General features: G+C 42.1%; 2 pseudogenes; both read right to left on the bottom strand.

Annotated features, from left to right (window-relative positions):
- Positions 1-6,255: 6,255 nt before the first annotated feature.
- LOC118643907 lies at positions 6,256-7,562 on the bottom strand (annotated as a pseudogene).
- Positions 7,563-11,442: 3,880 nt separating this feature from the next.
- LOC118615819 lies at positions 11,443-12,098 on the bottom strand (annotated as a pseudogene).
- Positions 12,099-12,160: the final 62 nt, after the last annotated feature.

The raw sequence follows: 12,160 nt of genomic DNA, 5'->3' as shown, positions 1-12,160 counted from the left end.
TCCCGGGAGGTGGGATGAAGTTCCAGCGTCTTGTCCAGTCCGCGCTGGGTCGGGGGTCTTAGGACTGCCTGGGGTGACCCAGATGCTCACAGCTGCGGTGGGCGGGGACCCTGGTCGGCTCCTCCCACCGGACATCCTTCCGGCTGGGAGGGGAGTCCAGGGAGACCTGTAACCCCTGCCCCCGGGGCTGGGAGGGGTCTTCTGGTAGGTGCTTGGTCCCTGGCGGATTCAGACCCTAGTTTTCATTCCCTGGAGGGACACAGTGGTCAGCGAACCAGACGTTGGTATTGAGAAAAGACAGAAATTATTTGGGCGCCCTGAAGGGAGAGAAACTAACTCAAAGGAAAGGGAAAGCCCACCAGTGACGTGAGGCAGCCACACGCACTTGAGACCTACAGCGGGGCATCAGCCAGTGTCCTTTGGGCGTTCGGTGAGCATTTCAGTGAACAGATGATGGGGCGGGGTGGGGGTGGGGGGGATGGCTGTCCCACGTGTAGGATGGCCGCGCTTGACCCCGGAGTCATCTCTCTGTGTTCTAGTTAAACACTGCCCCTCCCTGGGTTTGGCACCTTAAAAACATTTATTTGGTTATTTGAGCCTCAAATTTTTCAGTAAATGTAAAATACATTTAACTAACACACACTGAAAGATAAGATAAAATACTTTTAAAGAAGCAAGGAAGAGGAGAATTTCAGAAATTAAAAAATGTTCTAATCATACATTACATTTGTTAAATGTTCTTCTGTGCCTTTTTTCTCCCCTAGAGTATGTGTGGTTAAGTTTCTCACATCTGTTGTGTTCTTTTTGGCAATGACAAATGGAATTCCAGGCTTAGCCTTGAAAATACTACTGGGAAAAAGAATCAGAGAAATAGAGAAAATCTTCCCGTTATGGCTGCAGAAAAAAAAACAAAAAAAACATTTACACACACACACACAATGTTTGTTATATTAACTGGTGAATTACAAAGACCCAAATGTCAGTTATTCTCCTTGTGCAGGGTGGGAAGTTTGTGACAGTGAATAATTCTGTCCCATATGATCTAGACTTCAGAGATTAATGCTAAATCCTATGTCCGGAAATTTGCACCACCTCAGTGTTGACATGCTTAATATCTACGAAACATTTTGTTCCCATGGAAATAATTAAGTGACATCTTTATTTTCTGAAAGGAATAGATACTTGTGGGTTTTCTTCTTGAAGTATAAAATATTTTTTCCTGAAGTGTTTTTTCCTGATTCTTCAAACACTGGGTTTGTCTCATTTAAATGATCAATAGGGTTAAATATGCGTGAATAACCTGGAGTGGGGAGAGAGCTTGGGGCCAGTAACTCCAAACTGAGGCCAATCATGAGACTGCAGAGAGAGGCAATGAAGTCTTCCCTTCCTGGAAGTTCTCCTCTGTTCTGATGTCCCCAACCTGTTCATACTATCTGTGGTGGGGGGTTGGTGGAGTGTATGGGGGGGGGGGGTTGTGTATATTGAGAGAGGCTTCTGGGACCTGGAAAGTGTGTGCAGATGGGGGTGATGTTCTTTTTGAGGTTGTGCTTGCCATGGTCTTGGGTTTGCTTCAAGATAGTAGTTTGGATTGGGCACGTGCCGCATGGTGCACTCAGGTTATAATCTGGGCAAATTGAGAAAGTCTGTGTAAGTCAGACTTAAAGGAAGACTCTTCTGGGGTCTGTTTCCTGGAGAAAGAATTTATGAATTTGGGATTCATTTGGGTCAGAACCTGAAACTGACTCTGGCGCCTGGAGAGGAGACTCTCCACACTAAGAGGAGGGGTGAGGAGCTCCAGAGTTCAGTTTTGTGTCTGTTCAGGTCCCTTGACCTTCCATTACCAGAGACTGACCCACTAGAAGGGTGATATTTCTGTAATGAGAGTCTGGATCCCAAGCTTGTGAAGTGTATTCACCTTCTGAATGTGAGTTTTCCTTGCCAGCTGTGAGTAAGTCAGTGGCTTTGTCTGAGCTGATGGAAATGTTTGGTTTTCTTTCCTTCTGATTCCTGTATTGCTGCCATCTAACTCCAGTTTCCCTAAGCATTTGGTCATTTAAAGGTTTTCTTAAAGGTTAATCCTCACTCAAGGATATTTTTTCATTGATTTTTTAGATAGAGTGGAAGGAAGGAAGGGAGGGAGAGAAAAACATTGATGTGAGAGAGACAAATAGATTGGTTACCTCCTACATGACCCAATTGGGGCCAGGATGGAACCTGCAACCCAGATATGTGCCTTTGACTGGGAATTGAACCCAAGACCCTTTGATTATTGGGCCAATGCTCTAATTGCTAAGCCAAACTGGTCAGGGCAAGTATTTGGACATTTTATGTTCTTATTTGAGTGGGTATTTTCTTAGAAAAGTATAAGTGGATGAAGAGATAAAATGTGAGACAAGAGAATTCGGGCAGAACACAGAGTTTTTCTTCTTATTTTGGTAAGAGAACCCTCACATATGAGATGAAGATATTTATATTATCAGGTTCATTTTTCACTTTTTTTTTTTTTTTTATTGTCACCCGAGGACATTTTTCCATTTTTGTCAGATAGAGTAGGAGGGAGAGAGAGGAACAAAGAGAGAGAGAGAAAAACATCGACATGAAAGGGGCACATGAGGTGGCTGCCTCCTGCACGACCCCAACCAGGGCTGGGGATGAATTGCAATTGAGGTACATGTCTTGACCGGAATCGAACCCGTGACTCATTGGTACGTGAGCTGACACTCTAACCGCTGGACCAAACTGGCCAAGGCTCATTTTTCACTTTTTACATAATTTTTTATATCAGTGATTATCTCTAGAGAGTTGTACATTTTAAAAGGTTATTCTATTCCTAAGACAATTCCTGTTTTAACTAATATGAGGAAACTACTTTGGGTTATGTAAATCCCTGAAAGTCATGGTACATTTAGTGGGTTAGGCCCAAATCCTTAATGTAGTAAGTATTCTATTCCCCAGTTTGAGATAGAGTAGAAGTACAAATTATGATGTCACTTGTCATTTTAGTTATAAAGAAGTTTGAGCCCTGGCCGGTTTGGCTCAGCAATTAGAGCTTCAGCCCTCAGACTGAAGGGTCTCAGGTTTGATTATGGCCAAGGGCATGTACCTAGGTTTCTCTCTTCATATCCCTCTCTCTCTCCATCCCTCCCTTTCATGCTCTCTGAAAAATCAATGAAAAAATATCCTCAGATGAAGATTTTAAAAAATACAATTTTTTTTTTGTTATAAGAAAGGTAACATAATGTACACATGGCAACACACTTTTCTTATTTGTTCTTTTGATAGTCCTGCAGGTCTATTCCTATCAATACCTGATGCCTTTGATTTTCATGTTTATGCAACCACTTCTCTGTAAATAGACACTTGGTCTGTGCCCAATATTTGCTACTAAAGACTGTCAATCAAAACTGATCTTTTCGACTTCCAGTCAAGATGGCGGCGTAGGTAAACGTGGTATCGTGTCCTCCCACAACCACATCAAAGTTACAACTAAACTACAGAACAACTATCATTCAAAACCACCTGAAATCAAGCTGAAAGGAAGTCCTACAACTACGGAATTAAAGCAGCAGCCACATTGAGACTGGTAGGAGGGCAGAGGCAGACGGGCTGCTCCCACACCCACGTGTGCCTGATAAAAATCAGGAGGACACCTCGGCTGGGAAGGTCCTCCCTGAGGACTGAGGGGTCCCCGTCCCACACCAGGCGCCCTGCACAGGGTTCCAGTGCCAGGAAGAGAATCCCCATAACTTCTGGCTGGAAAAACCAATGGGAACTGAGGCTCACGGAAGCTGAGGTGGCTGGAGCTCCAGGCAGCTCCTCTTAAAGGGCCCGTGCACGGACTTATCAGACTCACTTCCTCTAAGTTTGGAGGGGAGGCAGCCAGAGGGGCCCTAGAGACATACAGGGAAGAACTGAGCTGTTTGGCATTGGAGCAAGGGCTGAAGAGGGGGCTATCTCCAGGACAGACGTGCTGTCCAAGGCCTTGATTCCTTTGGTGAGCCCTGCCCTGGGGCGGCAGACAGTCACCATATCTGGGACTCCAGCAACCTGGATCACACTGGTTGCCCTACCCTGGTGATTCCCTGAGGCCCCGCCCCACCCAACTTTCAGGCCCACCAAGCTGTTACCAGTTGCTTAACTATAGGATTGGCCTGTCATGGATCCCACTTCAGGTTTTCCTAAATTCTTTCGAACAAGCGGCATCTGGTTTCAGCCCCATACCTCTCGTTAAGTAATACATAGAAACCATCACAGGGAGGCAGCCAAAATGAGGAGACAAAGAAACAGGTCCCAAATGAAAGAACAGAACAAAACTCCAGGAAAGGAACTAAGCAAAATGGAGATAAGCAACCTAACAGATGCTGAGTTCAAAATACTGCTTATAAGGATGCTCAGTGAACTTAGTGAGGGCCTCAAGAACATTAAAAAAGACCAGTCAGAAATGAAGGAGGCACAGTCAGAAATGAAGGAGGCACTAACTGAAATAAAGAATAATTTACACAGATTCAATAGTAGAATAGGTAAAGCCAAGAACCAAGCCATCGATTTGAAATATAAGGAAGCAAAAACCACCCAATCAGAACAGCAAAAAGAAAAAAGAATCCAAAAAAATGAGGAGAGTGTAAGGAGCCTCAGGGACAACTTCAAGCGTGCCAACATTTGCATCCTGGGGGTGCCAGAAGGAGAAGAGCAAGAACAAGAAATCGAAAACGTATTTGAAACAATAATGGCAGAAAACTTCCCTAACTTGGTGAAGGAAACAGACATACAAGTCCAGGAAGCACAGAGAGTCCCAAACAAGATGAACCCCAAGAAGCCCACACAAAGACACATCATCATCAAAATGCAAAAGTTTCAAGACAAAGACACAATCTTAAAAGCAGCAAGAGAAAAGCAGTTAGTTACCTACAGGGAAGTTTCCATAAGACTGTCAGCTGATTTCTCAAAAGAAACTTTGCAGGCCAGAAGGGAGTGGCAAGAAATATTCAGAGTGATGAAAAGCAAGAACCTACAACCGAGATTACTCTATCCTGCAAAGCTGTCATTTAGAATCGATGGCCATACAAAGAGTTTCCCAGACAAGAAAAAGCTAAAGGAGTTCATCACCTTCAAACCATTATTATATGAAATGTTGAAGGGTCTTTTTGAAGAAAAGGATAAAATATATGAACAAACAAAATGGCAATGAATACATATCTATCAACAATGGCATCTACAAACAAAATGAACAGGCAGAACAGAAACATTCTCATAGATACAGAGAACATTTTGTTGGTTGCCAGATGGGAGGGTGGTTGGCGGAATGAGTGAAAAAGGTGAAGGAATTAAGAAGAACAAATTGGTTGCTAGACTGACAAACCTCAAAGAGAAGGGGGTTGGGGGGTTGAAAGAAATAAACCAAAAAACTTATATGCATAACCAATGGACACAGACAACAGTGTGGGAAAAGGCGGGAGGGAAGTGGGAGTGGGGAGGAGGGGGTCAATGGGGAAAAATGAGGAACATCTGTAATACATTCAACAATAAAGATAAAAAAAAACAAACAAAGGAACTACTGATAAACACAGTAACATAGATCAATTTTTAAAATATTATACTTGAGGGAAAGAAGAATTCAAAAGAGGCAATTCTGTCTGATTCCATTCATGTAAAGCTCAAATATAGGCAAAATTGATTCACAATAATAGAAATCAAAACAGTGGTTACACTAGGGAGCGGTATGCAGGTATACATATACGTAAGTTGTGAAAATAAATTGATCTATAAATCTAAAAACAAAAAACTGATCTTTTCACATTACATGGTAAACAAACATACCAAAAATTATTTTTTTACCTTAATTGATGCTTTAAATTTTTTATTGTGATATCTACCATATTCAGAATGTACACAAAGTTTTATGGGAAGTTTCAGAACTTCCATAATCCTAATGGACTCACCATTTATAAATGAGCCTTGGGTGGTGGTTAAAGTCTCCTGACAAGCCCCTTCCTGAACTCACCTCCATCTTATCCCGTTAATTACGGCTGTTTTACTTGTTTGCTTAATCTTTTTTTAAACTGATTTTTACAAATATCTTGTTTATTTTAATGAAGCTGGTACAGGCAATGTCCACTTAAAACCCTATCCCAGGCCAAAAAGAACAAATGAAATAAAAAAAGAGCAGTGCACTGTTGTACACACTTCTGCATGAATAACTTTATTAACTGCTAATGAAACTTTTCTGGGATCTTCTGGCAAGATTTTTCTTTTTTCTTAAAATACTTTGTCTTCAGTGATGCCATCTCTGGAGTTAGTCTTTACTTTCACCTTATCTGTCATCTTAACACCAATCTGATATTCCTCTTCTTTTGGTCCAAACCTTCAGATTAAAAAAATATATATGTTTTTATTTATTTTTTAGTGAGAGAAGAAGAGAGAGAGCTAGAAACATGGATGTTAGAGAGAAACATGGATTGGCTGCCTCCTGCATGCCCCCTACTGGGGATCAAGCCTCTAACCCAGGCATGCGCCCTGACTGGGAATCGAACCAGGACCTCTCAGTCCATAGAAGGACACTCAGTCCACTGAGCCACACTGGCTGGGCCAGACCTTCAGATTTTAAAAATAGCTTCAAGTTGAGGAAAGGTCATTTTCCCACAGTTCAGTTCTCTGGAAAATTTCCATCTCCCACTGAAAGTCAAAGTCCAGGAGTGAAGCAATCACATGCCAGAACTTCAGGGCCAATTAGAAGTCATTATGAACACCTGCGTTGGTCGGCCTTATTTATCACAAACCTGAAATGTACAGTCCTGAAAAAGGTGGCCTCCCTGTGGACACACGTAATCTTTAAAAAGGAGGGGGCAGCCCTGGCCGGTTTGGCTCAGCAGTTAGAGTATTAGCCTGCGGTCCAGAGAGACCCGGGTTTGGTTCCCTCTAAGGGTGCATACTTTGGTTGTAGTTTGTCCCCAGCCTTGGTTGGTCGTGCGGGTGGCAGCCACTCAATGTGTCCCTTTCACGTTGATGTTTCTCTCTCTCTCTCTCCCTCTCCCTCTCTCCCACTCTATCTATCTGAACAACAACAACAAAACAGAGGGCAATATGAAGGGGATTGAGGTTTGATCACCAAAAATCAGCACAATGAAAACAAACAATAATAACAAATGGTTACTAGAATTCAAATTACCAGATGTGTTAAAGAGATAGGGAGTCAGTTTTCACTTCCATTTTGAATACCGCATTGCAAAAGGACAATTTTTAAAAATAGAAAAGGATTGAGGGAAAGAAAATAAAATAGAAAGATATCAAAACCATTGAATGACCCAGTTTGTTGCTGATAAGCTTCAATCACATCTTCTTCCTCCATTCCCAGTTCTTTTGGAGTGTGATTATCAGCAATTCTCTGACCTTCAAAGAGAAATTTTAGTGAATTCATTGGAACTCCCTGTCTTTGACAGTATGATTCTTTGAGTTTCTTGAGATGTGAAGTGAATCTCACTGCTATCCTGTCCAATAACTTTGAGTTTGATATATTCTCCTTCTTTCTTATCCACAGTTGAAGGTTTTGTCTCCTGGTCAGACATGGTGATGATGGCTTTACCTGAGGTCTCCGCACAGCAGTGGCCTCAGGTAGGCAGAACCTTGCTCTGCCCTGGGGTTTACAAATTCATCTCTCTTCCTCACAGCACAACACTGCATCTGGAGGGACTTCTGCTGTGTATCTCTTTGCTTTATCTTCATAACTTTATCACCTATGATTTTTTTTTACCAAGCAGTGTTCTTTTTTTTTCTTAATTTTAAATCTTTATTATTGAATGTAGAATGTATTACAGATGTTCCTCATTTTTCCCCCATTGACCCCCTACTCCCCACTCCCGCCCCCCTCCCGCCTTTTCTCACACTATTGTCTGTGTCCATTGGTTATGCATATAAGTTCTTTGGTTTATTTCTTCCCAACCCCCAACCCCTTTCCCTTTGAGGTTTGTCAGTCTAGCAATGAATTTGTACTTCTTAATCCCTTCACCTTTTTCACCCATTCTCCCAACCCTCCTCCCATCTGGCACCCAACAATGTTCTCTGTATCTATGAGAATGTTTCTGTTCTGCCTGTTCATTTTGTTTGTAGATTCCATTGTTGATAGATATGTATTCATTGCCATTTTGTTTGTTCATATATTTTATCTTTTTCATCAAAAAGACCCTTCATCATTTCATATAATAACGGTTTGGTGGTGATGAACTCCTTTAGCTTTTTCTTGTCTGGGAAAGTCTTTATATGGCCATCGATTCTAAATGACAGCTTTGCAGGATAGAGTAATCTCGGTTGTAGGTTCTTGCTTTTCATCACTCTGAATATTTCTTGCCACTCCCTTCTGGCCTGCAAAGTTTCTTTTGAGAAATCAGCTGACAGCCTTATGGGAACTCCCTTGTAAGTAACTAGCTGCCTTTCTCTTGCTGCTTTTAAGATTCTCTCTTTGTCTTGAAACTTTTGCATTTTGATGATGATGTGTCTTTGTGTGGGCTTCTTGGGGTTCATCTTGTTTGGGACTCTCTGTGCTTCCTGGACTTGTATGTCTGTTTCCTTCACCAAGTTAGGGAAGTTTTCTGCCATTATTGTTTCAAACAGGTTTTCAATTTCTTGTTCTTGCTCTTCTCCTTCTGGCACCCCCAAGATGCGAATGTTGGCACGCTTGAAGTTGTCCCAGAGGCTCCTAACACTATCCTCATTTTTTTGGATTCTTTTTTCTTTTTGCTGTTCTGATTGGGCGTTTTTTGCTTCCTTATATTCCAAATCGATCGTTTGCTTCTTGGATTTACGTACTCTACTATTGAATCTGTGTAAATTATTCTTTATTTCAGTTAATGCCTCCTTCATTTCTGACTGTGCATCCATCATTTCTGACTGGTTCTTTTTTATGCTCTTGAGGCCCTCACTAAGTTCATTGAGTATCCTTATAAGCCATATTTTGAACTCAGCATCTGTTAGGTTGCTTATCTCCATTTTGCTTAGTTCTTTTATTGGGGTTTTGTTCTGTTCTTTCCTTTGGGACCTGTTTCTTTGTCTCCTCATTTTGGCTGCCTCCCTGTGTTTGTTTCTGTGTATTACTTAACGAGAGGTATGGGGCTAGCTGAGGCCAGATGCTGCTCGTTTGAAAGAATTTAGGAAAAACCTGAAGCAGGATCCAAGACAGGCCAATCCTATGGTTAAGCAAGTGGCAACAGCTTGGGTGGGCTTGAAAGTTGGGTGGGGCGGGGCCTCAGGGAGTCACCAGAGAGGGGTTACCAGTGTGAGCCAGGTTGCTGGAGTCCCAGATATGGCTTCTGTCTGCCGCCCCAGGAAGGCCTCTGACAGCATGTTTGTCCCAGAGAAAGCCCCCTCTCCAGCCCTCGCTCCAGTGCCAAACAGCTCAGTTCTTCCCTGTGTGTCTCTGGTGCCCCTCGCGCTGCCTCCCCTCCAAGCTTAGAGAGAGATAGTCCGATAAGTCCATGTGCGGGCCCTTTAAGGAGCTGCCTGGGGCTCCAGCCGCTTCAGCTTCCCTGAGCCTCAGTTCCTGCTTGTTTTTCCAGCCAGAAGTTATGGGGACTTCTCTTCCTGGCACTGGAACCCTGAGCGGGGCACCTGGTGTGGGACAGGGATCCCCCCAGTCCTCAGGGAGGACCTTCCTAGCTGAGGTGTCCTCCTGATTTTTATCCGCCACACGTGGGTGTGGGACCAGACAGTCGTATCCACCCCTCCTACCAGTCTGGATGTGGCTGCTGCTTTAATTCCGTAGTTGTAGGACTTCCATTCAGCTTGATTTCAGGTGGTTTTGAATGATGGTTGTTCTGTAGTTTAGTTGTAACTTTGATGTGGTTGTGGGAGGACGCGATACCGCATATATCTATGCCGCCATCTTGACCGGAAGTCCCCCAAGCAGTGTTCTGTTTAGTTTTGCCTCTTCAGAACTTTCACTAAATAAATAGTAATGGAATTACACTGAAAGGCTTTTCTGAAGAGTCTTTGCATTAGTCTGTTTAACACATGCTGGTTATTGAGGCTTCGGGCCATCCCATTTATTCTTACATTCTAGGACTTATGGAATTGGGGTTTTTCAAGTTTTGTGGGGTTTTTTTTCTTGTGAAAAATGCCACTCCTATGATTCTTGTCTCAGTGTCCAAATGCAAGTGCATGGTAAATTTTCTACATATCAGAGACAAATTGCTGGGGTCTAGGTCATAGCCAACTTTAAATTTGCTAGGAAATTCTAATGAATTCTGTAAACATCTGTGCACAACTACTTATTTGTTTGATATGATCATGGAGACATGAGACTATCTAGTTTTTGCCTCTCTTGGTTTGAAATTAGCTCTACTTGAGATTTTTATTTTACATTTAACCTTCAATACTATTTCATATTAGTTTAAGGTGTACAGTAAGTGATTAGATAATTATATAATTTATGAAGAATACTTCTAGTACTCACCTGGTGCTATACATTGTTTTTACAATTTTATTTACTATATTCCCTATACTATACTTTTTATTTTATTTTATTTTAATCCTCACCCAAGGATATTTTTCCATTTATCTTCAGATAGAGTGGGAGGGAGAGAGAGAGAAATATCAGTGTGAGAGAAACATCGAGTGGTTGACTTCCACAGGACCCCAACCAGGGCGGACGACCAAACCACAACCAAGGCACGTGCCCTTGACCATAATCGAACCTGAAACTTTTTGGTCCATGGGCCGATGCTTCAACCGCTGAGCCAAACCTGCCAGGTCCCCAATACTATACTTTACATCCCTGTGACTATTTTGTAACAACCAATTTGTACTTTTTATTTTCTTAATATTTATTTATTTATTTATTTATTTATTTATTTATTTATTTATTTATTTGAAAAACTCCATTTTGATTTTATTTTGGTATGTGAGTAACTACTGAGCCAGTGTTTCCAGTGTGGGTCCCATAAACACTTTGTGGGTTGTGGCAAATGGGATGAAGTAAGCACTGCATTGGCCACCAATAACCCACTGTGTGACACAACCAACATGATGATCAACGCACACCTCACAATCAATAGATTTTAGTTTATATGATTAAAGAAATAAAATATTGGACCACATTTAGTGTCACATTCTATTATGTCATACATCAGGTACCATTCTGCAGAGACATACTGGGCTACAGTATATACAGTACATAGCCAGGACTTAACCAAAGGTGAAAAGGAAACTATGTATACGTTACATACATGTATACATCTAAAGGTGTTGTCCATTGAGTTGGATTTACCATGTGGTTTGCTGTGCCACATTTACTAGCTTAAATCATTATTTCCCCAGCTTAAAGATCTACTTTTGTATAAAGAAGAAAAAGATGGTGGTAAAAAAACAAACAAACACAAAAAACAACTTCTTCAAGCTCCAACAATTATGTCCCAAATACCACTGTATGAACACCCCTGTACTCCCATGGTGCTTCTAACAACCACACTCCTGAGCGCTTGGGGCCTGTGGGCCACGCAGCGATGGCAGCTGTCTCAAGGCAGCATCTCCTTACTGAGTACCTGAGCCCATTCTTTCTGGGTCCAGCTCACCTGATTCCACTTCGTTAAGTATTTTTTCTTGCACATTGTACAAAGGTCTCTTCTACATTCTCCTCCATTAGGGCACTTGTTCAAAACATCAGTTCATTTTCTTGAGCAAATCTGGAGGCTTCTAAGAAAACTTAGCGATCTGCATCCAGGTTCTGGGACCCACACAGGGTGATCACGATGTTCTGACTTGCTAGCGGTCTGGTCCGGCATCTGTTAAGAAATTAGTAAGTGCATTGTACGTTCTCGGCTGGTGATGTCATAGACGAGGGGAGCCCTTTCTATAATAACTTCTGGTCAGAGGCCTGAGTCGTTCTTGGCCTGCTGTATCCCATATCTGTAACTTTACATATTTACCACCAATATTTATTATCTTTGAACCAAATTCCACTCCTATTATATCATTTGAGTCATCTTTGATTTTTTTTTTTGTTTGTTTTCAATAAACTGATGAAGTAAGCAAGACTTGCCAGTTCCTGCATTTTCAGTAACCAAGAACTTAAACAAAAAATTGTAGGTCTCAGACAAGGCGGTCTGTGACATCTTAGGAGCGGCACCGCCTCTTTCGGGTCAGGGCTGCAGCTCCGGCTGGGGTGGGGGAGGGG

Source organism: Molossus molossus, unplaced genomic scaffold (genome assembly GCF_014108415.1).
Source record: "Molossus molossus isolate mMolMol1 unplaced genomic scaffold, mMolMol1.p scaffold_m16_p_4, whole genome shotgun sequence".
Classification (NCBI taxonomy): domain Eukaryota; kingdom Metazoa; phylum Chordata; class Mammalia; order Chiroptera; family Molossidae; genus Molossus; species Molossus molossus.
The sequence above is the reverse complement of the archived record's forward strand: the minus strand, read 5'-3'. Positions and strand labels throughout refer to the sequence as shown.